Source organism: Aptenodytes forsteri, unplaced genomic scaffold, assembly GCF_000699145.1.
Source record: "Aptenodytes forsteri isolate BGI_AS27 unplaced genomic scaffold, ASM69914v1 Scaffold325, whole genome shotgun sequence".
Taxonomy (NCBI): domain Eukaryota; kingdom Metazoa; phylum Chordata; class Aves; order Sphenisciformes; family Spheniscidae; genus Aptenodytes; species Aptenodytes forsteri.
In genome coordinates this window covers 300,737-326,293 of record NW_008795575.1, presented here as the reverse complement: position 1 = coordinate 326,293, position 25,557 = coordinate 300,737, and the positions used below count along the sequence as shown (strand labels likewise).

General features: G+C 49.3%; 1 protein-coding gene across 1 annotated transcript in view; it reads right to left on the bottom strand.

The window, feature by feature from the left end:
• CACNA1B (calcium voltage-gated channel subunit alpha1 B) overlaps positions 1–25,557 on the bottom strand; it is a 313,074-nt gene that overhangs the window by 216,910 nt on the left and 70,607 nt on the right.

Sequence of the window (25,557 nt, the reverse complement as noted above, 5' to 3'; positions counted from 1 at the left end):
AAATATGACTCCAGATTTTATTTTTATTTGGTTGTTTTAACTGCAATGATATTGTAAAGCTGGCTGAAAGCAGGCATTTTCACCTAAAATCAGGCTGAAACCTCCCAGAGGAAACTCTATCTTTTGAAACAAAAACTTTTGGAACAAGAATATTTCCTCCACTGTTTCTCATTGGGGAAAAATCTGGATTTCTGGGCAGCCATCCTTCAAACCTGGAGGGAGGCTGCTCTCCCAAGTCAGTTCATACCTCCTTGCCCATTGGGATACGGTGTGGGGTCTGAGCGTTTGAGATGGAGGCAGTTGTTTGGCTGCATCTCCCCAGTGTTCATTTCACCTTCAGAGCCACATGGGCCGCAGGGGAGCTGGGGGCAGCAGGTCCCCCCAGAAGCCACAAGTGCTCGTGCACACACACCATTCCCAGCCTCCTCTCAGGGCTCAGGGAAACCCACTCACCTCTTCAGCTGCTGATGGCTCAGATGACTGATTGCACTTTGATATTTACACGAGCGCGCTATTTCTTTGCTGAAAGAGTGGTTAAACATTGGAACAGGCTGCCCAGGGAAGTGGTTGAGTCCCCATCCCTGGAAGTATTTAAAAGACGTGTAGATGCGGTGCTTAGGGACATGGTTTAGTGGGCATAGTTGGGTTGACGGTTGGACTCGATGATCTTAGAGGTCTTTTCCAACCTTAATGATTCTATGATTTGTCACGGCAATCTTCAGTATACCACATTCTTGGCAGGCAAGGAAACTCCTTCAGTTCCTTGCAACTCGTGGAGAAGCAATGGATTTATGTTGGCCCTTTTCTTTTGTTATCATATTCCCCAGTAGCCTGACATGGTACAAAGGTGAGGGCAGGAAAGCTCAATCAAACACAAATACAGGTTGCTGAGAAAGAGCAGAGGTTCAAAGTGGGGTTTGTACCATCAGATCAAGGAGGACGTGGGTAGTGAATGCAATGCTGGGGGTAAGCAAGAACCACTTCAGAAGGAACAAGCTTGGTAAGATGCATCTTCCTTCTGGAGGACAAGTCTTGGGGCCGTGCAGGACACAGATCTCCAGCAAAGTTTCCAGCAAATGAGGACAAGTCAGGTTGTGGGAGGGGGAGAAAAGCAGGGGAGCAGAGAGGGAGGCTGGAGGATGCCAAGCAACATCAATTGCATGGCTTTGCCAAGAGCACAGGATGGAGCTGGAGTGATAAAGTTTGCATCTGGGTTTTGCAGATGACAAAATTTACAGGCTGGGGTAGAGTCAGGATTTGGCATTTAACTCAGGCCCTGCTCTTCTTCAAAAGAAAGGAGCGTTTTAGCCTGGAAATTCCCAAAATCGGCAATGGAGATGCTAGGATGAAATCAGCAGGCAACTCTGAGGGACACAGCTATACCCTTTCCATTTATGCATCTTGCTTTAGAAAGGAGACCACGGCTCTGCTTGGGTAGATCTGCTCGCTATTGGTGATAACTTTTTCACTGTGATTTGAGTGTGGAGGTAAAGACATACAAGTTAGATCACATCTTCTACAGCTCTTGTAAAGCCCAAGTCAAACATGGTTTGGTCACCCCTTCCATTGCAGTTGTTTCATGGCAGTGGGTCACCCAGTCAATGAACGTCAGTGCTGTCCCACCATGCTTCACGCAGCCCTATCGCCCCTTTTAGAAGCAACACTGATACATGTGTATCCTGGCCATTGCTGTCCCGGTCCTCAGCACCTCTGCCTGAGCCAGCTGCTCATCCTCACATCATGTTATTCCAGCTTGTCAGACTAACAATCATGCCAAACTGACCTGCCAGGATTGATCTTCTCCCCATCCCCAACACCTCCCGGATTCTGAGCGCAAGCTCTGCCAGAGTCCAAGGTGGTGAACTCAAAACAAGAAACCTGAGGCCACTAAATTCATTACACTAGTGACTGTCCCTGGAGCAAGATTTTAACTCCTCTACACAGAAATGAGAGGCTGGACCCACACACGCAGCTACATCCAGCCCCTGGAAGTCACAGCTAAGTACAAGAGTTAAACTTGCACCGTTTCCATTTCCCTGACCCGATTGCAGAAGGGAAGACTTTTTTCCCCTTTTAATTTTCCTCTCTTGTTACAGTTTTCTCCCTTGTTACATGAATGAGACAGCAGAATTTTAATGCCTCTTATGTTCTGTGAAAGATAACAGCAAACGGTACCACTCTGACCTTTTCAGTGTTTTATAATTTGATCAGCTGTCCAGACCCGCTCTTCCCTTCTCCGTGCTCAACCGGGGAGAGCAGAGTGGAGGGGATGGCTGGTTAGAGCACCGCTGTTGCTCAGAGTAAAAGAGCAATGGGGCTTTCCTGGTGGGAGAGGATGGAGGAGCTGTCTTCTATAGATCAGCTTTTTCTATGGGATCAGCTGAGGGGCAGAGGGTGGGAAGCAGGAGGCTGACTCCAGTCCCTGCTACACATCCCATAGCAGATGGCACCAGGGTGGGGAGGAGAGCACAGTGCCCCAAGGAGTCCCAGGGATACAGTTTTGTCTTTCAAAAGCCTGAGGAAGACGGTGATGGAAAAGCACTTCTGTGCTGCTAATGGGGAGAGGGCGGTTGGCTCTTCCCGCAGCACAGAAAACCCATTCCCTTGGTCTCACCAGCTGGGAAATGAAGATGCAGTGAAGGCCTGTGCCTTACACAGCACCACAAAGACCAGCTAAGACCCAAACACATAACCCCAGGCTATTTCCCAAACACTAAAGCGGGTGCTGTCGCGTGGCTGAGGAGGGGAACAGGGAGCCCTGCCTTCTGCTTTGCTGCTCTAACACAGGGGCTTGCCTCCTCCTCAGGCTCCTCTCCCCATCCGAGCAGGGACCTGCCATCCCCACCCCTGCAGCTCCAGCAGTCGCAGAGGGGACTGCTCAAAGTGCTGCGCCGACAGGCAGGGACACACAACAGCCTCAACAGGGAAATTGCTTACGGCACACAACGATCAGACCAGACCGCCTCTGTGCTCTAGATCCAGAGCCTGATTCGCATCAGACCGTGGCACCTCGGCCGTGGACGGGACCATCTCCAAACACAAGCTCACACACAGGATGGTGCATCTCCCTCCAAGCTGCTTAAACAGCTCAGAGGGTTTCTCCCCCTGCTCCTTCCTCTTTCAAAATCCATCTTCTTCCCCAAACGTTTAACCTGAAATCTCTTCTAACAAACTCCTCCCCACCATGGGGAGAAAACGGCTCTGGCAGCCATAGGCGAGTGATAACCTAGTAAATTTTAATCCTTGCCTGTTATTGTATTACCACCAGAAGTACACGGATTGAGATAAAAGGCTCACCAGCCCAGCCATAATTATATTAGAAAGGTAATTATCTCCTCTTCCATCTGACTTTGTGCTTTCTTTCTGTAACGAAGTCTCCAGCTAATGTTTGCAGTGATGGGGCCAGCCACCACAAAATCGCTGGGAAATGTAAAAGCTAATTGTTCAGTGTGTGAGAACCAGCAGATAAAGCTGCAGAGAAGAAGAAAGGAGCGGGGGAGCCCTGAACCGGGAGCAAACTGGAGCTCCTGGCTGCTGACGATGCCTGTGCCCCACCACAGAGCTGGTCCTGGAGGCACCCTCAGGCTTTCAGCTATAGGCACGAGCACCCCAAATCACAGCAATATGGTCTCAAATACACATTTGATTCAAGGCACCTGCCCCATGGATCCTGCTCTTTCGGACTGTTTCTGAACCATCAGGAGGGCTAAGGGGACGTTAAAATAAAAAGACATTTTCGCTTTTTGAGCCCACTGATTAATGCAGTAAGGAGAGTGCCATCCCATCATCACCAAACCAGCTCACCGTGCTGCTGGCTGTAGATGGCAGGTTACAAATGAAAAGGGAAACTGAGGCACGGAGCAGGAGAAGGAATTCAGTGCAAACCATGGGTGCCCCCAGCCCTCACTCACATTCAACTCCACCCAAACAGTCTCTCTGCATGAATTTGGACCAAAGCTGCTTTTGGCCCATGAGCCATCCTCACTCGTGTTTGTAAGCATGGAAGCAACACGAGAGCTCTTCTCCAGTAGACAATAAATTATCCAGAATTGAATGAGCTAAGTATAATTTTAAACAAGCACACATTGTACAGATCACAACACGAAGATGTTGGCTTACATATGTTGGGTGTATTGTTTCATAGAGGGTTTTTTTTGTGCTTTGTACTATTACTGAGTAGAGTAAAATTACCATTTGAGACACTTAATTGTCCTAATTACAATCTTTTTGGGAACATTTTGAAAAATTAGTGTCTTTTACCAATGCATAACTGACCATATGATGTCCTCTATAGTATAGAGTTTCTTCTATCTTTCCAAATTAAGAGGTAGGACAGTACTTTGCAAAACCTCCCAGAAGGATCTGTTCCCACCCAGCACAGCAGCTTGCACTGTTTGTCTCATGCCATTGCAGAAGAGGATGGTTTTTCCCTTAATGGTAAATGATGCTCTAATGATTTGGAAAGGTTTCCTAAAAAGCCAAAAGTCAAAACACATTTCAGCTGAGTTTCCTCAATGTCAAAATTTGCACTAATTTTGCTAGGACTGAAAGTTTGGTGTCTGTGGGCCACTGGTCCCCACTTCCAATGCTTTCCATTTTAAGATGGACCTAAACTATCCCAGGACTTTGGTCCCAGCCCTCAGAAACCATCCAGCACCCAACATCTCTAGACACCACAGAAGGACCAGCACGGACATTAGCGACACCTCCACCGGTGCTCTGCTGGGCACCAGCAGATGACCTTTTCTTGTCTCTTCCCACTCAATAGCACTCATGACCTACCCAGCAACATGGGGTTTAATTTTTCCCTTGTGCTATTATACGTCTCAGCACCTCAGACTGCTGTGTCCACGCATCTTCACAGTGATACGCAGAGTCCTCATGCAGCATCAGAACTCTTCTGTGCTTGGCACCAACCCCCCCGCTCCTTCAAGGACATAGCGCCCATCCCAAACAGCTTATAACATCCTCCCTGTGCACCGATGACCCTCCTGAGGACACCTGAGGCAGCGAGGGGACATTTGGGGGAGTTTCTGCTCCCTGATGAATGATTGTGTGAAAACTGCGTGTTTCAAGCAGCATCACCAGGGCAGGGCAGAGGGACAGAGGATGATTGCATTGCGGGAGGATGCAGCGGGAAGCAAGTGCCTGCCGCATCCCACGGCTGCCCTTCCAGCAGCATCTCCTGACAGTGCACGACTCCAGCAACAGCGTTTTACAGCTTTGCAGGATGCGCTTCCTCAAACCCAGCCAGCTCATTCTAGAAACTGCCTGGGAAGGAGCCTGCCACCAGCTACGCATAGAGATGGGGCAACTGGGAGAGGGTATTTGGCTGGAGGTAGTGCTTTATTAGGTTTAAAACTTTCAGTCTGTAAACAACTCTCCCCAGGTAGTTGCTGCGTGCAGCTGGATGAATCTGGATGAAGCAAAGGGGAAGAAGTAAAGGCAGATAAAATCAGTTGTGCAATCCAATGTGATGTTCCTTCCACCTGCCTTCACTGCTCCCCTCTGCCTTCAAATGCAGCAGCTTAGAGAGCCCCATGTGCTTACAGAAATACCTCTCTAATCCTTCATTTATCTGACAGATCTGTCCCACTCATCGTTTCCAGGGGAGCACCGGCAGTAGCACAGGAATCGCAGAACAGCAGAATTTACCTGCTTCTCGTTTGGGCAATGCAGTGCCCCCGGGCTCTCCTGGAGCTGCACACAGGGCAGCGTGACCCTGCCAGCTCCAGCCTCCCCGCTGGCACTGCTGTCTTGCAGGCACAATCTCATCGAGCTCTGTACTGACACCACAGCCAAACACTTGAAAGGCCCAGGGCTATGGAGTTGATGAGACTTCATCAAGTTAAAAATGCATATATTAAATTACTTTTATGACAATCCTTATCCCCTAGCTCGATACCCAGGCAAAAGCCACGAGGGAGTCAGTGCCTCCCTGCAGCACAGCCAGTTTCAGTACCTCCATCACAACCACACAAGCCATTTTGGAAGAGCAAACAAGTACGCGCAAAAGCCACGAGGGAGTCAGTGCCTCCCTTCAGCACAGAAGTTTCAGTACCTCCATCACAACCACACAACAAGCAATTTTGGAAGAGCAAACAAGTGGCAACCACTCACTGCACCATCTCTCCTGGGACAGGCTCTCCTCTCCCATCTTGCAGGGAGCCCTGCAAGATGCTCCCCTCCAGCCAGGTTGAGCTGCAGCAGCACTTTTCCCTGCTCCCCACCTCAATGACAGATCGTCTTCCACCACAATATCCAGCCTCTCAGTAGGGTGCAAGGTCAGCAAATCCTCCTCCACAGCTCAGCCTGCGTCCACCTGCAGCCCAGATAATTGACTTATCCATAGGCTTTCATCTCCTTCCTGGGCTGGGAAGACGAAGTCAAATTGTGCCTTCAAAATTCAAGCTGCCTCGTGCCACCCTTGCCAGTCAATAAATACCGACCACCCTCACCCCGTGGTTTTCAGTGCAGCTATGAAAAGCTCAGGCCAAAGCACTTGTGGAAATCTCCCCTCTCATCTGTCACACAGCTTGCTCTGAAACATGAGCATCCTTTAACCTGCTTTTACTTACTTATTTAAACAGGAAAGGAGGGAGAAAAACATCCCAGACTAGCCTGTGTCAGCAATTAGGAGCATGAAATATCTAGCAAGGCAGCTTTATAATTAGAGCTTTACCCTGTCCTTCTCTTCTCGCCCTGCCAAAAAGAAATCACTGAAGACCAGCCACGTCTGCAAGGTTGCGCTGCTCCCGGGGAGCCTCGGAGAATGAACGGGCTGAGGCACCGAACCTGCTGGCTTCACGCTCCCATTGGGAAGGAGAGCTGCGTGCACAGGGAGTGCAAGGACTACAGGCAGCACACGGACCGAGACCTGTCCAAGGGATTTCTTTTTCAGCTGACCTGAAGCCTTTTAACCCTCCCAATGTGGGACAACCTGCTGCCTCATTCCCCAACTTACAAGCACGTGGCCCCCCCCCAGCTTATAAGCACGCGCTTCCCATGCACCAGTACCAGCACTCAAGTTTTTCACCCCTTCCCCACTGCCTTCAGACTATGCACACACATGCATTGCACATCTCCAGCCTGACACTATGTACCACATTGCCCCCCAACCCCTCTGAAAACAGTCATCCGAAAACACACGCACACCTGCATCAGCAGCCTGCCTACGCTCCACGTCTACAATCACTGTCCATGTAACTATAAGCCTTCCTTTCCACACACCCAGCTATTTCCAGCTTGCTCCACATCAGGTATCTCTGATCTGTCTTTTAATTCTGAAATCATAAACTGCAATTTCTACAGTACTCTGACGTCAAATGCTCTCAGGCTGGAATAAATAAGCTGACCCTAACATCTATTTATTAGTGAGATTGGCCCCTTATAACCAGAGTCTAGTTGGTGACTACCAGTGACAATAAAAAATTAACAACTAAATACAGTATAAACCTCCAAATGTCCTGAAGGCAGCAGAAGACAGCTGTGTAGTAAAGCTGTGCCATCCCTGGGCAACACGTATCGACGTCGGCCAGGCCAGGCCAGCACCTGCAGACTGTCCTAGCTCCCATGTCCCAGGACCAGGGCCACCCCCTCCCCACAGGACTCTTCTACTCCAGCAAGTCTGGTGAATTGGAGAGACTGGTTCTGCAGTGACCCACCCTGGCCCCAAGGGATCTCCTTTGCCTTCTAGGATGGATCCAGAAAGACAATATTTGTGCTACCAGAGACGTTAAAAGCCCCAAACACACAAAGGCTGTAAGAGCATGAGAAGGTCCCTGCCCATAGCCTGTAGTGTGAGATGGGATTTTGCTCAGTGAAACAGTGTTAGCGGGGCAGAGGGACACCACAAACCATCCCGGGAGCTGGTGACCTGGTAAATGTGGGCTACTGAACTGCAAAGCTCCTTCCTTTCAGGCCTGAAGGAGCACCCCGGCAGGGAGGTGGTGCAGAGCGGGCTGATGGTGCTGTGCAGCCAATGCAGCACATCCCTGGCACAAGAAACAACCTGAGCTCAGACACATCGCTCTGCACTGGGGCTCCTCAGGGCAGGGACTGTCAGTCCCGGTACACAGGATTCATTTCAGCCAGCCTTAAAAGATCCTCAAAGCTCACAAAATGCAAGCTAATCCTTTAGGCTCCCTCTACAGACATCCCCTGAAGGCCACTCACTGAGAAGAGGAGCACCCAGGACGGGTGCGGTGAAGCATCATGGAAAGCAGCTCCTCTTCCTCGGCAAGCCAAGCTGGACACCTCGCCCAGACTCGGGCAATGGGCTTGCAAAGTCTGAAATGCATCTCACAGAGGCAGCCTCCCACCACTAACATAACATCAATAGTAAGAAATAGCAATGATTTACACAGCAGAAGAGCAGTGCTAGCTGTTTTACTCAGCGGACAAAGAGGAGCAATGCAGAGGGTCTTACACTGGATGAGGTTACCTCCGTGGCCCATGCCAGGCATCTCCATTAGGAGCCATGTGCTGGTCTCCCCACTCCAGGCTGTAAGTGCCAATGCCCTTATAAATTATATTACCCAGGTTTGAGCAGTTTCCTTTGCTCCAAAGCTTCCAGCTCCAGATATAAATGGCATTTAATGAGGAACAGCTGATGCCTGTTCATATTTCATTTCCAAGCAGTACATAGCAAAAGGGCTCTGGGCTTGGCAGGGACCTGCTCACCACGAGGAGCCAAGCCTCCTCCCTCCCCTGCCTGCCCCCCAGCAGAGGCTCTCTCCTGGCTACCACGGAGGAGGTTTTTATGGGAAGGATGTCCCTTCCCCCTAAGCACACAAAGGTGATCCCCAAGGCCCATTCATCAGACACTGGAGGTTAGGAAGAGGCATGAAGCGATCTGAGGAGAGGTAGACTGGTATTCCCATCTCTTCTAGTAGACCACAAGCATTTCCAAGAAGATTGCCCCATAGATGCCATTTCTCTGCTTTGTCTGGGAGAAACCCTTAAACTTACAACTCACTTTTGTCCCTTCTAATCACCAGGGCATGCTGTCCTTCCCGCTGCACACCTGATGCTTGCACCCACGAGAGAGCTGCACCATCCCCAGACACAGCCCTGCTTCACACGAATCCCATCACCGCCCTGAGCCCCTCCAAATTCTCTTGCAAAAGCAACGTGTAACCCAGCAGGATAAAGGCTTTCAAGACATGCCCTCAAACCCTGCACATCAAGTCAGCAACATCACACATTTCCCCTCGCCAAACCCTTCACCTTCCCCGAATAGCAGGTTGGCACACAGCTGCGGTGATCTAAGAGAGCTTTTTCATCTTTAAAAGGCATAAAGGAGAACAAAAGGCAGATATACGTGCATAGCACACACATATATAACAGGGGTAATAAGAACTCCAGCTCCTGGGCTTGCAAACCAGCACAACATTACTGAAATCTCTCTGTAATTCGTGACCCCTAAGCAAGCCAATACGTTTCAGGAGCAGCTCGATTCATGTGCAGCATCTGGGGCCTGTGGCTGACCCACAAAGAAACCCCAGGGACTGAGAAAGGGACCCGGGGAATTACAGAGCATGAGGGGAAAGGGCTGCTGCACACCCCACAGCACGGCTGGCAGAATGCATCCTGCGCTGGGGGAGCCCCGGGCACCCTTCGAGAGGCAGATGCACGACCACCCTCCCCAGCACTTCTCCCTGCTGGCAGAAACTGCCGTGGCGAGGGCTGAGCGATGCGACGGGGACCCATGGGGACCTGTGTCAGGGTGTTCACATGCCACAGGCTGCAATGAATGAGGTTGCACTGAGAGGAACAGGAAAGATGCCAAAATTGTCTACACCTGCCTCAGCTGTGTGTGAGCACTGACAAGTGCAAATCAATTCTTTAGCAGGACTAATCAAGGCAACCCAAGAACATTTCTGCTGAATATTCAGACAGTAGAGCGGGTCTGGCTGCCTGAAGTGTAGACGTATCCCTGCCAAGGCCAAAACCCCTGCCCAGCCCTGCCCACCCCAGAGACAGGTAACGGCTTAACACAAGGTTTTCTACCTTGCACAAAAAACGAACAAAAAAACCCCACACATATAAAATCTGCACAGAGGCTAGTAACTGCTAGCGTCTTTGGAGATTTGTAGCATTCGTGTGGTAAGTGGATTTCAATTAAAGCCATCCATAAAGAGAGAGGGCCTCTCTCTCCATCTAAATCACAGCAGCACATCAGAAGGAGCAGAAAGTGTATTTTTAAACTATATACCTCAGATGGTGGAGAGCACCATCCTTTTACACTGAGGGGAAAAACAAATTAATTGATACAGGTCAAACCAGAGCAAGACTCTCAAATATTCTACAGTAATTACCCTAATAAAAATTTAAACACACGTAAGCCAACTTGGTAAGGTTTAGCCTCAATATTAGTAACATGAGAAACTCATCTTCTACAGCCACCCAAGGGAAAATTAAGAGTCAGCTACCGATACCCAGACCCCCAGACAGGTCTCCTTCATACAAACAGCCATTCAGGGCACACACGAAAATATGTTGCCAGCACATGTACGTGCAAATTCCCAGCTCGTCTGCAAACACAGCTATCACTTGATGAAAATAAAATCTGTATACAATATATTACAGCATCTTCAATCCACACACACACGGTTTCCCTTACAAAAGCACTGGTGTGCATCCTAAATAACATGAGTTTCCCATTCAACACCCTCTGAGGATGAGAAGTATTATTTTCATTCTCATTTTCAACACTGGGAATGGAAGAGAGCTGAGCAAACTCCTTCTGGGAAATACTTTATCAAAGGAAAATGCATGTGGAGTGAAACCAAAAGTGCTGGTTAATTTGGGCTGAATGCAGTAAATAGCCTCAGCCAGGAAAAATGAAGAGCTGAAGGAGTAATCAAACATTTCCTTTCGGTGTTTGCTAAATTAGATGGTTCAAAATGGTGTTTTAACTTCAGTAATTCTCTATGTGTCAGCATAAACGAGCTTTAAAATATATATATAAAAACAGTAAAATGGAACAACACATCTTATTTTCACATCTTGTGAGAAAAAACAATGAGAAAAGTACCTAGGGTTCACCAAGCATGTTAGTACTTATTTTTCTCAGATCATTCAACAGAAATGGAAAATAATCAACCAAGCTCTAGAACTCAGGCTCAGAGGGATGCCTTGAAGCTCCTGGACCACTCAGTCCGCCCCCATGCCAGCCCATGCCTGGACCTTCACAGCCAGGTGAGCTGTACTGCAGTGGCAGGGGCTCCAAGGTGACGGGCACCCTGAGGAAGGTGGCCTCGCTGCCACCTGGATTAGGAGCTGGTCATACCTAAGGTGGCAGAGTTTCCCCACGGCCAAAGCGATGGGACCAGTCTGCAAGGTCACCCCCTGCTTCACCGGGTGCTCCGTAACCAGAGCTGCTGACCTGTCTCTCCATCTCTCCCAAAACCCATGGCTTTCACCACACAGGTGGTAAGTCTGTCCTGGTGGTTCTGCTCTTCCCGGGTATCCTGGTTTCAGCAGGGATAGAGTTAATTTCCTTCCTAGTAGCTGGTACAGTGCTGTGTTTTGGATTTAGCATGAGAATAATGTTGATAACACACCGATGGTTTAGTTGTTGCTGAGCAGTGCTTACACTAGTCAAGGACTTTTCAGCTTCCCATGCTCTCCCGACGGAGCAGGCTGGAGGTGCACAAGAAGCTGGGAGGGGGCACGGCCAGGACAGCTGACCCCAACTGGCCAAAGGGACATTCCATACCATGGGACGTCATGCTCAGCACATAAACTGGGGAAAGCTGGCCGGGGGGGCCACTGCTCGGGGACTGGCTGGGCATCAGTCAGCGGGTGGTGAGCAATTGTACTGTGCATCACTTGCTTTGTATATATTTTTTTTTTTTAAATTTCAATTATTAAGCTGTTTTTATCTCAACCCACAAGTTTTTCTCACTTCTACTCTTCCAATTCTCTCCCCCATCCCACTGGGGGGCGGGGGGGGGGAGGGAGGAGTGAGCGAGCGGCTGGGTGGTGCTTAGTTGCTGGCTGAGGTTAAACCATGACACCAGGGATGAGCAGAGCTGCAAAGGCTCAGAGAAGAGGAAAGGGTGTTTTAGGAGTTACTAGCCACACCTCCTCCTTCCCTTTTCACTTGTTCTTCATGGACCTAGTTCCTCTCACCTGTTGCGTGGCTGCAGTTCACCAGGAGCTAATTTTTTAATAGGGAAAAACATGTGTGTAAAACAAGTCTTCAGTAGATTTGGGTGATGGTTTTTGGAGTACCTTTGCCCAGAGGAATGCAACCCTAATAACCCCCCAATTAGGTTCAGGTCGTGTTTGCTGACTCTCAGGCCAGATATTTTGGTGCTAGGGGAAAAGATGGGATTGGGAAGAGGGGGGCTAAATTCAGAACCTCACCAGAGAAGGATGAAGCACTGATGCCACCCCTTCCCCCAAGATCTCACGGTTGGCATGCTTGCTCAGGGCACGGGAGGCCACATCCCCCACGCAAGCAGATCTGGGCTCATTTCTGCCAAAATGGGGTCCTTATTCCTAGGACACGATGAGTGGTTCTCAATGCCTCCTCTTGAAGCTGCTTCACAGGGTGCAGATGAACCTGTGCTGGGCAGGAAGCGGAAGGCAGATGGCCAACGTCAGCGTGGGTGCCTGAAGCACCCGCTGAGGGATCCTCCCCGCTCCCTGCCTCAGCAGCTACTTACATCGTTTCTGTAGAGTAGAAGAGCTACTCCACCAGAAGGGATTCAAAATGCCCAGCAGCCTGATGATTAGAGTACTCATTAAAAATGCAACACTGCTTTCAATTCCTGTCCTAAAATCAAGCAGAGCTTAGATCTTAAGTTTGCTCTCCTGAATCCAAAAGCTCTGAGCACAGTGCTGCAAGGAGCTCTTGGGCAGGTTGCGCCTCTCCACTTGGAGCTGTTCCACTTGATGCACATACCCTTAAACCATCAGGCAGGCTATCAAAGCGAGCAGTTACGGTTTCACCCCTGCAGCAGGACACCTACATTCCTGCTTACCAGACATACCATTTGATTAAACACCAAGCCAGATCAGGTCAAGAAGAGTCTTAAAACAGGACAAGATGTTCTTATTTTGTTGCTCCAAGACACAAAACCTTCAGCTGTTCATTCTGGTTGCCCAAACCAGAAACTAAACCTAATCTCCCAGCTGGTCCCGGACTGGGTAAAGGTCACTCTGCTCCGTGGTTCCTCCCACCAGCAACAACCCTGGAGACAGTTAGAAGGTGCATCCTGTAGAGGCGTGCTGTGGCATACAAGGGTATCACTCCAATAGCTACCCAGTTGCACACTGGTGCCTAAACAGCTGCACTGGGATCACTCTTATCAAAGGGAAATGAGACGAGCTTTAGCACAGCACTGATGCATCTTTCCACCTTAGCTGATGGCAGGTGAGCATGTGCGGATTGGGAACGCTGCTTTTGGACTGAGGCGTCCTGTGAAAGCCACGGCCCAGAGATTTCATGCCTGTTGGAAGCTCTGCCTTTGCGAGGTGAAGACTGTGCCGTCGCACAACCGGCAGCATGCACCGCTGCACAGGCGAGCTGGCTTTGCTGCTCTTGGTAAAGACACTGCTGCCCTTATGCAGCTCAGTTCCCTCCAGTACATATGTAACTCCCTGGTGTGTGTTTTATACCTCCCCTCAGTGCCTGAACCAGGAGTCAGGAGTCTGTTTAGGCCACAATTAAAATGGCAAACTGGTATTTTTCATGTTATAGAAGAACTCTTAAATTCCTGACAGACGACAGGTAGGAGCAGCAGGGCTGGTGGGAGAGGTAATGTTTCCTATTAGGCCCTCTGGGAAAAGAGAGCAGCTTTCAGGAATTCATTCGCCATTAGATGATTGCTAAAAATAAAATAATAAAACAATCATGTGTGTTTTCTTGCAGCTGTATCATTTGGTCTAACAGGAGATTACACCTCCCAAAACACCTGCCTCTGCCCACACTGCTTAAACAGCCTCCACTGCTCTGCTCCAGCCCTGGAAATCTGTGCTTTTAGCCTGGGAGGTCGCCAGGCTCAGGCTTTGTATTTCAGGCAAAACAATAGATGTCAAATAAGAATTATTCAAACCTCATCCCCTTTCCAGGTCACTCTGCACCCCGTCACCACCCCACAGAGATGCTCCCCCCAACCCCAGCAGCCCTACCGCACCACACGGTGCCAGAGATCATTTGGGGCTTATTTCACACCAACCCTTCTAGATCTCGTATGTCACTTGACATCCCAACATGCAGAGGCAAGTTTGCTCCCTGCAGAAGGAGCTGGGGACTGAAACGGCTTTAAGGTTTGCTGCTAGCAGAGATGCACAGCCTGCCTGTCCCTGCCTATGTGCCTCGGGACTTGCACCAGCCGCTCTCTCAGCACCGTCAGCTGAGGATGGAGGCAGACAGGCAGCTGGCGTAACCCCTCTCGCTGTGCATCGCCTCCTGGGATTTCCCAGCTTGGTTTCCAGCAGCACGGGGCAGAGGCAGAGCTGGACTCCAGATGCCTGTAACTGGGCCAGGGTGTTCACGCTGGCAGACCAGCTTCAAAAACCCTCACTGGAATTAAGGATCAAAGACAGGAAGGGAATTTAGCGAGCACAAAAGTTCCCATTGACTCCTGCAACTGCTTCCACGTGCAAAGACCCAAGCCCGGGTCCCACCTGAATCCTCTCCCCTTTAGCAAAGCTACAGCTCTGCAGTGCTCCCCCTTGCAGAGAGACGCTGGTGCAAGCCTTGCTGGCCCGCACAGACCTCTTGCTCCCCTTTCCTCGCATTGCCAGGCGCTGCCATCACCAGGACAGGCAGCACCCAGCCTGCAAACCTACCAACCACGTGCAGCACAATTGCACCAAGCTGCTACAGGGGCTTTGCATGGGATACCGGGAGGGATGTGTTAAAAGATTTGAGTCCAGGCAGGGAGCAGCAGCAGCAGGGACCAGACGAGGGTCGGGGAGCAGCAGCTCTCCTCTGGTGGCTTCATGCAAGAGAGGCAAATTCTGCTGAGCTTGGCAGGCTGCGGAGGAGGTGGCTCGGAGGCAGGAAGGGGGTTATAAAGCTTCCTCTGTCTCCAGGTGCAATTTAGTTAAATTATGTCACAAAGAGTAGGAAAAACATTACAATGAACTGCACCAGGACATTCATTTCCAAGGATGCCCAGGGCACAAGAAAGGAAAATACTGATTAGAACTGGCTGCAAATTTTCTGGAAGAACAGTTTTCTGACAGAAAATGACAATTTGATCATATCAAAATTTCCTGCTAGAATGGGTCAAACTCATAAAAACTTCATTTAGGAAAACAGTCGCAATCTGTCTTATCACTGGGTTGAACGTGTTTGTCCTTATTTTGAAGCCACATTTACTTTCATTTTATTAAGACTCATACCAAAACTAAATTCTAAAAACAAAATAAAAATATTTTGATTTACCCCCAAACAAACTATTTTCATTGTACTGGAAGATTCACATTTCAGCTTTCCAAACGTGGATTTTGACATTGCAAAATACTTTTGCATGATGGAAACTCCAGATTCTGCCCTGACTTTGAACTGATACAAATACTTTTTGCCTAAGAGGATTAATAGGATGAACTATTTCTATAGAATGTTTGTAATACTTGTTTTAATTCTTTAACTGATATCAACTGTAATTGTACCTCTCAATGAGAATAGGTGACGCAGAGGCTAGCTTGGGTGTGCTTTTACAGAAACATCTTCTTATTTGGTAGTTCTGGCATTTGGTGGGTTTTTTGGTTGTTCAGTTGTTGGGGTTTTTTTTAAAAGTTATTGGCTACAAATCATGGGTAGATCCTGTTCCAAGAAGACTGGAAATCCACTGGCAAAATCCCTCTGTCTCCAGCAGAGCCAGCTGGGGATGCAGAGCGTGACCTGTCCCCACAGATGGGTGGCAGCGAGTCCCCTGACTTTTCTGAGCAGGGATATGCCATGGGAGCCCTGGGGGTCTCGGTCTTCCAGACGTTGCCAAAAGTAAAGCAACAAACTGCAGTGTTAATAGTAACAAAAAATAAGCAAATCACCTGAGGACCAGAGTCACAACAGTATTTACGCATCAAACTCCTACTGATTTCAAAGCAAGCCAGGAACCAAATCCTTCGTGGATCCAGGCCGGGGATATTATTTCTCACACCTGCTATGTCCTCTCTGTTCTTTTCCCTGTTTTTCATTTTCTCCCCTCACTCCTGTCATCACACAGTTTATTTCAATCACCATCACCTTTGCCTTGTTCCCTCAGTACTCTGAAGGCATTCCTTTCATTTCCATTTTTCAGACATTAAAAGCATTTATTTTGAATTCTGGTGCCTTCAGCACATGAAATCAGCCTCAGCTGCACTCAGAAAACACCATCCTGATCTCGTTATATGCCTGTTCTTCATACAGTATTAGTATTAAGACAGAGGGGGAAACCTAGCTGCCTTTCAAATAACCCTGTTCATTAACCACGCTCCAAGTTCAAAAGCTGAATGCAGAGGACACACCACCAGGTCCAAACCCCGCTGCTCGCGCTGCATCCCTTCTGCTCTCTGGGTTTCGGAGGTAGACAGGAGTGGCGAAGTCTGCACTGAATTTTTTCTAGCACTATATTTTAGAAGTGGCCGCAGAGTGACCGACAAGAAGGATGGAGCCAGGGGCTTCCAGAGCAGAGGAGGCAGGGTGCGTCCGTATCTCGACCAGGTGCTGCAGAGCCACCACCTCGTCTCCCCAGAAGAGACATGTTCTTGTGGATCTCGCTGGGACAAGGTAAGAAACTCCTGCCCCGGTTGGAGGCAATCATCCCACCTTGAGGATGCGGCTCTTAATGTAGCTGAGCTCAAAATGCTGTTGAGACAGAACTAAGCCAACCTGCTCTGCTTTGCCTGCAGCAAGCCACGAGCAAGCTTTGGATCTGGGTTTGGGTGACCTTATTTCACCTCCCTCACTCCCTTAAAGACGTGGTGCATTTTCCTATGGGAACCTGCAGTTGAGGGCAGTAATTTCTCATGCCAACCTGCCCCGATCAGCAAAAGCATGTCTGCAACACTTCGCACAAAGCAACATGCCATACGCATGCAGCCACAGCAGCTTGCCCTGTCTTGCAGAATAAACATATCCACCACCATCTCAAGAAGCTCATGCCATACAGCCAGGCTCTGCAGCGAGTAAATCCCACGGAGCCATGCCCCGGGCAGAGCCAGGGATGGATCTCACCCCACTCCTCGTGGCTCACCATCGCAGGGACTCACACACCGAGCATCATAAGCAGTTTATAATCTGGGCAATGTAAGCACCACCACGCTAAACCCACTCCCTGCTTTGTTCACCAGTGCTGAGTGCGAATTCCATGGTAATGCAAGCAGCGGCGTGAGTAAGATCCGATTTAGCATGGCTCCAGGGAAGCAGACGGCACCTATGTTATACATACAATAAACCCAGCCAGCTTTTGCGGGCTTTGCCATTCAGATTGCTCAGCACTGGTATTTCCCTTGTGCATGCACTAACACACACAAGCTGCACAGCCCTTTGGTCCTTGCTTATCCCAGCAGCTTTACAGGTCGATCAGGATTTGGGGTATTTTTTAGCCTTTATCCTAAAGTGAAAAAGCACCCAACCAAAAAAACAAAACCCAAAATCATTAGACTGAGAACTATCAGTAGTGATTAACAAAGAGAAAAACAACAAATGAACTCCCAAAACACACGAGCCGGGAACAATATAGTGTAGCTCTTTGAAAAGAAAGCTTTTCATGAGCCTCAGCATGGCATTGAGCCATTCCTCTGATACATCATTTCCCTTGTCTGACACACAAAACACCCTGATGTAAGGTCTATTTCCACTAACAACCAACAAACTTTTATCGTTAAAAGTAAAGCAGGATAATCTACTCTTAATATGGTCTGGATGGAGAGCAGCAAGCAGATGCTGCCAGGGCCTCGGGGTCATACCCACGTCCCCCCCAGGTGCCAATCCGAACACACGGTTGCGGTTTCACCAACAGCTCCGCAGCACTTGGCATCACTGCCGGTGGATCGGTGTTAGCTCCTCTCTCCCAACCAGGCAGACAACCTGGAGAGACATTAAATTCCTTGCCCAGGGTCATGTAACAAAGCCACTGGAAACCTGGGAGAAGGAGCCCAGGGACACTTGACTCCTTTCCCTATATCTTTCCCACTAGATCAGAGTGCCTCATTCACTCCCAGCCCACGCTGCATCCACTTGTGTCCCCCTGGGCTCGCTCTCCTCCCCAGGAGGGACTTGGGAGAGGAGCCCTGCTCTGCAAGTGCTTAAGCACATGTTCAGAGTTGAGCTTATGCTCAAGGGCTTAACAGGGAGGTATTGAAGGAGTTGTTCAAGTGCAAAGACTTCCCAGAATAATGAGATAAAGGCTAATGCAGTATATAACTACTGGAGAGTCTGTGAGGTCTCACACACCCTAAGAGCAATAAGGGTCTGCTCAGCTCTCGTGTCCTCCGGGCACATGGGTGAAGCTGTCCGGGCATGGGAGAGCTCATCAGCTCCAGCTAGAGCCTTCAAACCAAAGATCAAAATCCCCCAGCCTGGATCCTGCACCCATCTCCAAGCTCCCTCTACTGTTCCCAAGTGCATGTTACAGTCCCTGATTCCTCTGTTACTCACAAGCAAGACCACAGCAGAAATGATGTCCTGCTGCCACCAAAAGATACTTCCACCTAGGTGGGTCTATCAGCAAGATCAGTGGCAGCTGCACCAGGAGCAGGAAACAGAGCAGCAAGTACCTTTGGAGACTTTATCTGGGATGAAGGTGATGAAATGAGAAAAAGCAGAAACACTTGGGATGAAATAACGGGGGGAAGAGGAAATCACCCTGTTGCAAAGGGGCCAGATGTTCTGCTGAAAAGCAGGGAAAGCAACCACACTGAATAAGTGTCTGAGCTGCAGTTAGCTGTCCCACTCGGGGTTCCTCTGTCTCTCTGCTTCCCCCAAGGCGCTGCCCAATTCTTCTCTTACTCTTATAGCAATATTGCCATCCACAAAACCCTCCAAGCAAATGCCCAGGGCATCTCTCAGGGTTAGCATGAACTCTAGCTCTTCTCCTGCAGGTCCTTGATCTCAAACCCATCTCAGTGAATTGCAGTGACCAGCCTGTCCCTGATTCAGACAGAGCAGAGGAGGGTGACCGACACTGCTGTCAGTATCCCATGTGATGAGCAGTGCTCCCAGCTTGCCTCTGCCCTGGCCACCTCAAAGCACGGCTCCACTTGGCTTTCTCCTGGCCATGGGGGAAGACACCACACACCCCAGAGATCAGCAGAGTCTGGCCTGACTAATAGCAGGAGCAACAATAACCCTCCAAGGTCCGCTGCAGCCTTCAGCAAAGACTTAGCAGAAAATGAGTTATATCAGAATATCCTGAATTCCTGTGGTTTTCCAGACTCTTTAGAGTTGATTTCATGTAAACTCAACCCAAATGACACTCATTGTCCCTAAGCAGTTTACAATCCACCATGCACTTGGACCAGCCTCATAAATTTCAATCTGTTTTTGAGAGGAAATGAAAGAATGCAGCTAGTATAGCTTAAAGACAAATAGATGTTTACTTCCATCATTTGTCTCCTGAGTGGGTTGCAACTGCATCTTCGTATATGGAGTGGCAGAAAAGGAAGCCACAGGTTCTCATTATTGAGGAGACTAAAGACAGCACACCCCTGCTGCACGGCATCCCCCGGCTACGCGGGCTTCTACCAGCACCTGCCTGAACTGGTAAATGATTCATCTCAATGTCTGGAGGATTTTTCTGGTAACTGCTGCAGATCCACCTTGGGATGACAGAGCAAAACTAGCAGAGGAGTGGCAGAAAAGGAAGCCACAGGTTCTCATTATTGAGGAGACTAAAGACAGCACACCCCTGCTGCACGGCATCCCCCGGCTACGCGGGCTTCTACCAGCACCTGCCTGAACTGGTAAATGATTCATCTCAATGTCTGGAGGATTTTTCTGGTAACTGCTGCAGATCCACCTTGGGATGACAGAGCAAAACTAGCAGAAAACCAATCCCGTCACTTCTCCCCCCCCCCGAAAAGACGTAATTTAGGATTGGGAGCAGAAAAGGAAGCCACAGGTTCTCATTATTGAGGAGACTAAAGACAGCACACCCCTGCTGCACGGCATCCCCCGGCTACGCGGGCTTCTACCAGCACCTGCCTGAACTGGTAAATGATTCATCTCAATGTCTGGAGGATTTTTCTGGTAACTGCTGCAGATCCACCTTGGGATGACAGAGCAAAACTAGCAGAAAACCAATCCCGTCACTTCTCCCCCCCCCGAAAAGACGTAATTTCAGGATTGGGATATCAGAATAAAAGTTAAGGATGATCTGGCTCCTTACACAGAGATTTTTTTAAACCTATTTTCAGCTGACAATGTTAAAGCTGCTGCCCATAGATTTATTGGTGAAATTTATGAGCCAGTGAGGAAAGCCACCAAAAGAGGAGGAAGCAGAATCAATTCCAAATCTCAGGACAAGAAACATGTTTCAGTGGGATTCAAAATGTGTTAAAGTCAGTAAGCCAGAGAGAAAGAAGCACAAAATAAATACATATACCCTCTAATCCCTAAGATACTTTGTCTGGAGGACACCATGCACTGTGCTGTGAAGTAAAAGCAATAACTCCTAAAGGACAACCCGTCTCTTTACCAGACAGACAAGAAATGAGGATGAAAGCAAGAAAGAAGCACAACAAGTTAAAGAAATACAAAAACATGTGTCATAGCATTTATAAGGGGAAAAAATAGGAAGAACAGTTTTCCTTGACTGGAGCTTTATTTACAATTGACCCAAATGAGGGAGGCTGTTCCCCAAGCCCCCCCAGGGGGTGGCTGTGCTGCCCGCAGGAGTGGGGCTGGGGATCGCAGCCATCACACCCACCCCACTGCCTCCTCAGCACACCTGTAAGGTGCCCAGCACATCCCCAGCTGCCTGCACAGCACCAGCCTCTCTGAAAGAAGCCTGCTGGCTTTTCAGCTCAACCTTCTCTCATGTGCTACTGGGAGAGTTTAAGGCACCTGGAGGAGGACTCGGCTGAGCATGCACAGCCACAGCTGGCCTGCCCTGTCCCCACCGGTGCTGTTCATCCCCACCACCGTGTCCCAGTGTTCAACAACCCACCCACACCTAGCGAGGTTTCATGCCCTAACAGGGAGCACACAAGCTTTTCTGGTTTAGACGTGGGACCAAAGGGGCCTTCCTCACAGTCCACCTCCAAAGCAGGAATGACGAACGCACGAAGCATCCTATGTCCACATGTGAAGGAAAGGGCAGTGGTTGCCACCACCTTTGCCTGAACCTGCCTCCCTTTTGTCCAGCAGCTGACGCTGGAGAGAACGTCCTCCTGCAGCTGTGACGAGGAATACACTCACCCCTGCCCTCCCACAGCCATCTGAGAGGCAAACCTCTGCCTCCAAACTTGCCTTGGCAGGGCCACAGACCAATGACAAAGACAAAAGAGAGCAACAAGACTCCAAAATGGTTTCTAAGTCCAAGAGGCATATTTCCAGTTTCTCAAATTTTATACGTGCGCGTGTGTGTGTCTCTCTCTCACACACACATCATTTTTCACATCAGCCCTTTGTCATTCAGCACCTGGGGAAAACAGGAGGTTTATTCTTTATTCTGAGTCATTTCTCTCTTCAGCACGAGCACGGAGCTCAGTGAGACCCAGTCTACTGGATATACTGAGCTACAGACAGCGCTTCCTCTGCAAAGGCCTCCTCCTCCTGCAAATCCATTTAGAAATTCCTAAAAAGAATCATCTGCTAAAGAAAAAGGAAATTTGAGGTCACAGTGAGAGAGCCATGATTATCAGAAAGGCAGTGAAGGGCCAGGGCAGACGTGCTGCTCCTGGTGGAGAACATGAGGACTAACCAAACATTACCTGAGCCACTGAGTGCACATTATCAAGGAAAACATGCCAGCATCACTTTGATAATCCAAACCATTTACCCTAGTCCATGAGAACAGAGCACTGATGGGAGAAGCTGGCAGGAGGCAGAGTCGGGGCCAAGTGAGAAATAAGAACCAGAACACCTGGCTGCAGAAATGCTCTAAAACATCCCAAAATAATTAGCTCCTCAGCATACTTCATTTATCCCTTGCAGCAGGAATTAATGAAAATGAATCTGTATTTAACAGCAACTTGGAGCCTTCAATACAGAAATATTTTCAAGCTGGTAAGGGGGGGGCATAGCTCCAAATTTCTGCCAAGTTCTCAGGGGCTGGATTAACAGAGCAGTAAAAAAAAAAAAAAAAAAGGGACTGAACTTGGAACATGAAATCAAGAGAATTTATGGGAACATTTTTAAGGTTCAACTCAGTTTTGGGTTCAGCAATGGGCAATGCAGAGAGGTTATTTCTTCTGGCCCGACCCTCGAGTGAAAAATAACCCATGAGGTGGCAGCCTGGCAGGGTGGCTGAGAGTCAGGGGCGGACAGTGGCTGAGCAGGGCTGGAGACAAGGAGGGACGACCAGTGCTGAGCAGAGACTGTGACAGAGGCTGTACAGGACTCACTCAGCCCTGCTCAATGGGGCCAGATGCACCAAACCTCATACACAAAGTAATTATGATGGTGAGAGACATCACAGACAGACAAGCGGAGCGCAGCTTTCTCTTGCAACACCATGCTGGTCCTGTGGGATTTGCACCTGGCAGCATGTAAAGCTCAGAATTCATTTTGGAAACGCTTCCAGCAGTTCTCCAAATCGGCCCGAGTCCTTCAACAGCTTGCCCTTCATATTGTCTGCCTTTATCAGAAGGAAACTGCCCCTAGCTACCTCTGCAAAAGCATTCTTCAAGTGAACCCTCAAATTTTCCCCTATCCTAGGAAACCATCTATGGAAGATCCTCCAATATCCACCACCAAGGCATCCCTCACCAGAGCATCTCCATCCTCACCTGAAGAGAGCTGGCTGGGACAGGAGCACTCAAACTATAGCTGAGGTTAAAAACCCCAACAAGGGGAAAGGAAAGACCAGGGGGCAATTAATAGGGAGGAATTAGTTTCTTTAGTGGCTCCAGTTCCATCAGGCATGAAAGTTTAGGATGCTCTTGGAGGAGGGAAGATTCCCGTCTCAAGGCAAACTGGCCTACTCACTCTATTTATAGACAAGAAGCAGCATTTTAGCCCTGCTGCAGCTCAGCAGAGCCCACTTAGATGCTCTGCACGTTATGCAAGTGCTCCAGAGCCAGGCTGGTCCCCTGGCCCAGCTCCATGTGTGGGTGGCTACCAGGAGCATGAGGAGATGTCCCATCCAGGGCAGGAGCACCCATCCAGCGTGGGGGTGGCAGAACCGATCCCCCAGTGCAGGCATCATGCTGCAATGTGGGGACAACGGTGAGAAAGACTGAAGCACAAGACGTCCCTCTTCTCCACTGGCATAAACCAGGCTCGGAAAAGCAATATAGTGCAGAGAACTGGGAGTCCCAGCTTTCCCTAAACCCCTCAGCTGGAAAGCATGGGGAACTGCAAGCAAAAGAAGGCAGAAAATGGAATTATTTGAAACCTCCTATATTGAAGGGAATGGCAACAAATTCTGGTCTGTGGCCTAAATACCACTGGCTGGCTGTTCACCACGAGGCTACTCGGGGACAGGAAGGGGCCATCTCCTCCTCCCCAGTCGGCTGACGTCCAGCAAGCAGAGCAGGGGCTGCTGCAAGCAGGACTTTGGCCTTCAAGGTGGTGTCTGTGCTTCTGGGTCCAAAACAGCCACTTTGGTCACGAGACACGATGTTCCACACGAGGCAGAAGTCAAGTAGTCACCATGGTGCAGCCAAGTTAACTAATCCTCTTTTTTCTTTATGGGTTGTTTTTGCCCCCCCCCCCCCCCCCCAGCCACTTTGGTCACGAGACACGATGTTCCACACGAGGCAGAAGTCAAGTAGTCACCATGGTGCAGCCAAGTTAACTAATCCTCATCTTTCTTCTCCTTATTTTTCCAGAGCAAATTTAGCCTTCTCTTTGCAAGTCACCTATCTCAGCTATTAACAATAAGGATATCTAAGGAAGCCATTAACAGGAATTTAATCCTGGTCTTTTAGGACAGGGTCACAGGTATTTGTAGGGATAAGTCTCAGGAACCCAGCCTGCTCCCCATTCACAGTCAACCAGCATGAGAAGGTCACATTTAACAACAAAATCTTATAAATCTCATGCTAGTGGAAGCCCTCAAGACTGAAAATCTGTGTTCTTATAAGCAAACCCTAAACCTAGGCACAGTATACGTAAATAAACACCGAGCCTTTCCTTACGTCCATCAGCCCTGCCCTTGGGAGCTTGCCGTGGGAGCAATTGGGGATGGGATCAAACTGAAGGGCCATGAGGGTGAGCTGGTACACAGCAGTGAAACGGGAACGGTCTGTCTTTCCACAGCATCTGCCACCTTGCCCAGCACAAGGGACTGAAATAAAGTCACCAGAGAAAAATATATAAATCCCAACGGGATAAATTACCAGCCAGAGTCAACTCCTGCAGAGACAGGGGCACTTAATGCACCAAGCAGTGGTTAGAGCTGGGCTTGCTAAACACAATATGGTATAAGGCTTTCTAGGGATAATTCACCAAGACCCAGGTATTTCCTGGACATCTCTCATCACCCCTCCAGTGTGCCTCGTTACTTATTTATCATCCTCACTTAATATTAACCTTTGAGAAACTGGTTAATACTCCAAATCCAAATGCCACAAGAGTTCACCCTGTGATAATCATAATCTTTGGGCCGGAGGGGACAATCAAGGCACATCACTCAGGAACTTGTTGTTAACCCTGACCTTCAGCACGTATGGAGCAAGATTTGTAGTTGCATAAAGCAGCTACTGCATGGAAGTGCAAGGAGTCAGCCTTCTCCAGCATGGCTCATAACACTTGCAGAAACACCTTAAAATTTACCTTCTAGACATGGCCCCGTCTAAATTTCTCCAACATCACCACGGTGTGTCCTGTGGCGTGGGATGCCAAGAAGCAAGAGGGTAGCCATGCTTGCTGGGGCTGAATGATGCTTCCCCATGCAATGCCACAACATGCCACAATATCCAGCATAGCTCCAGAGCAAAAACACCATCATCACATGAGCACAGCCCCTCACCTGAACCCGTCACCTTTGCTGGGAGAAGGGGCATCTCAGCCAGGGCAGGATGGTCCCCGCTGGTGACACCCAGGCTCTTGCCCCTGGAGGGTGTCGCACTGGTGTGGTCATACACGGCTCACACCATGCTGGCTTGGGTCCCTCTGGCACAGCATCTCATCCCGCAATGTCAGAACATCCCCTTTCTGGTGCCTCGGGCTGTGCTTCCGGACCCTCCAGCTGAACAAACAGCCCCGATGCCTCCTACACATAGTTAGCCTAATTAAAGGGGAAAATGTGCTATGCTGCTGCTCACTACAGGCACAGGAAGAGAGAAACATCAGACGGCTCTGTGGGAGACCCCCTGCCGTCAGCCGGTCTGATGCAGCAGGAGAGAAGGAGATGCTGCAGCAAAGGCAATGGCTGGATCAAACACAAATAACCCGAGGCACCAAGGGACTGACCCAGACTGCAATGGAACCAGCAATTA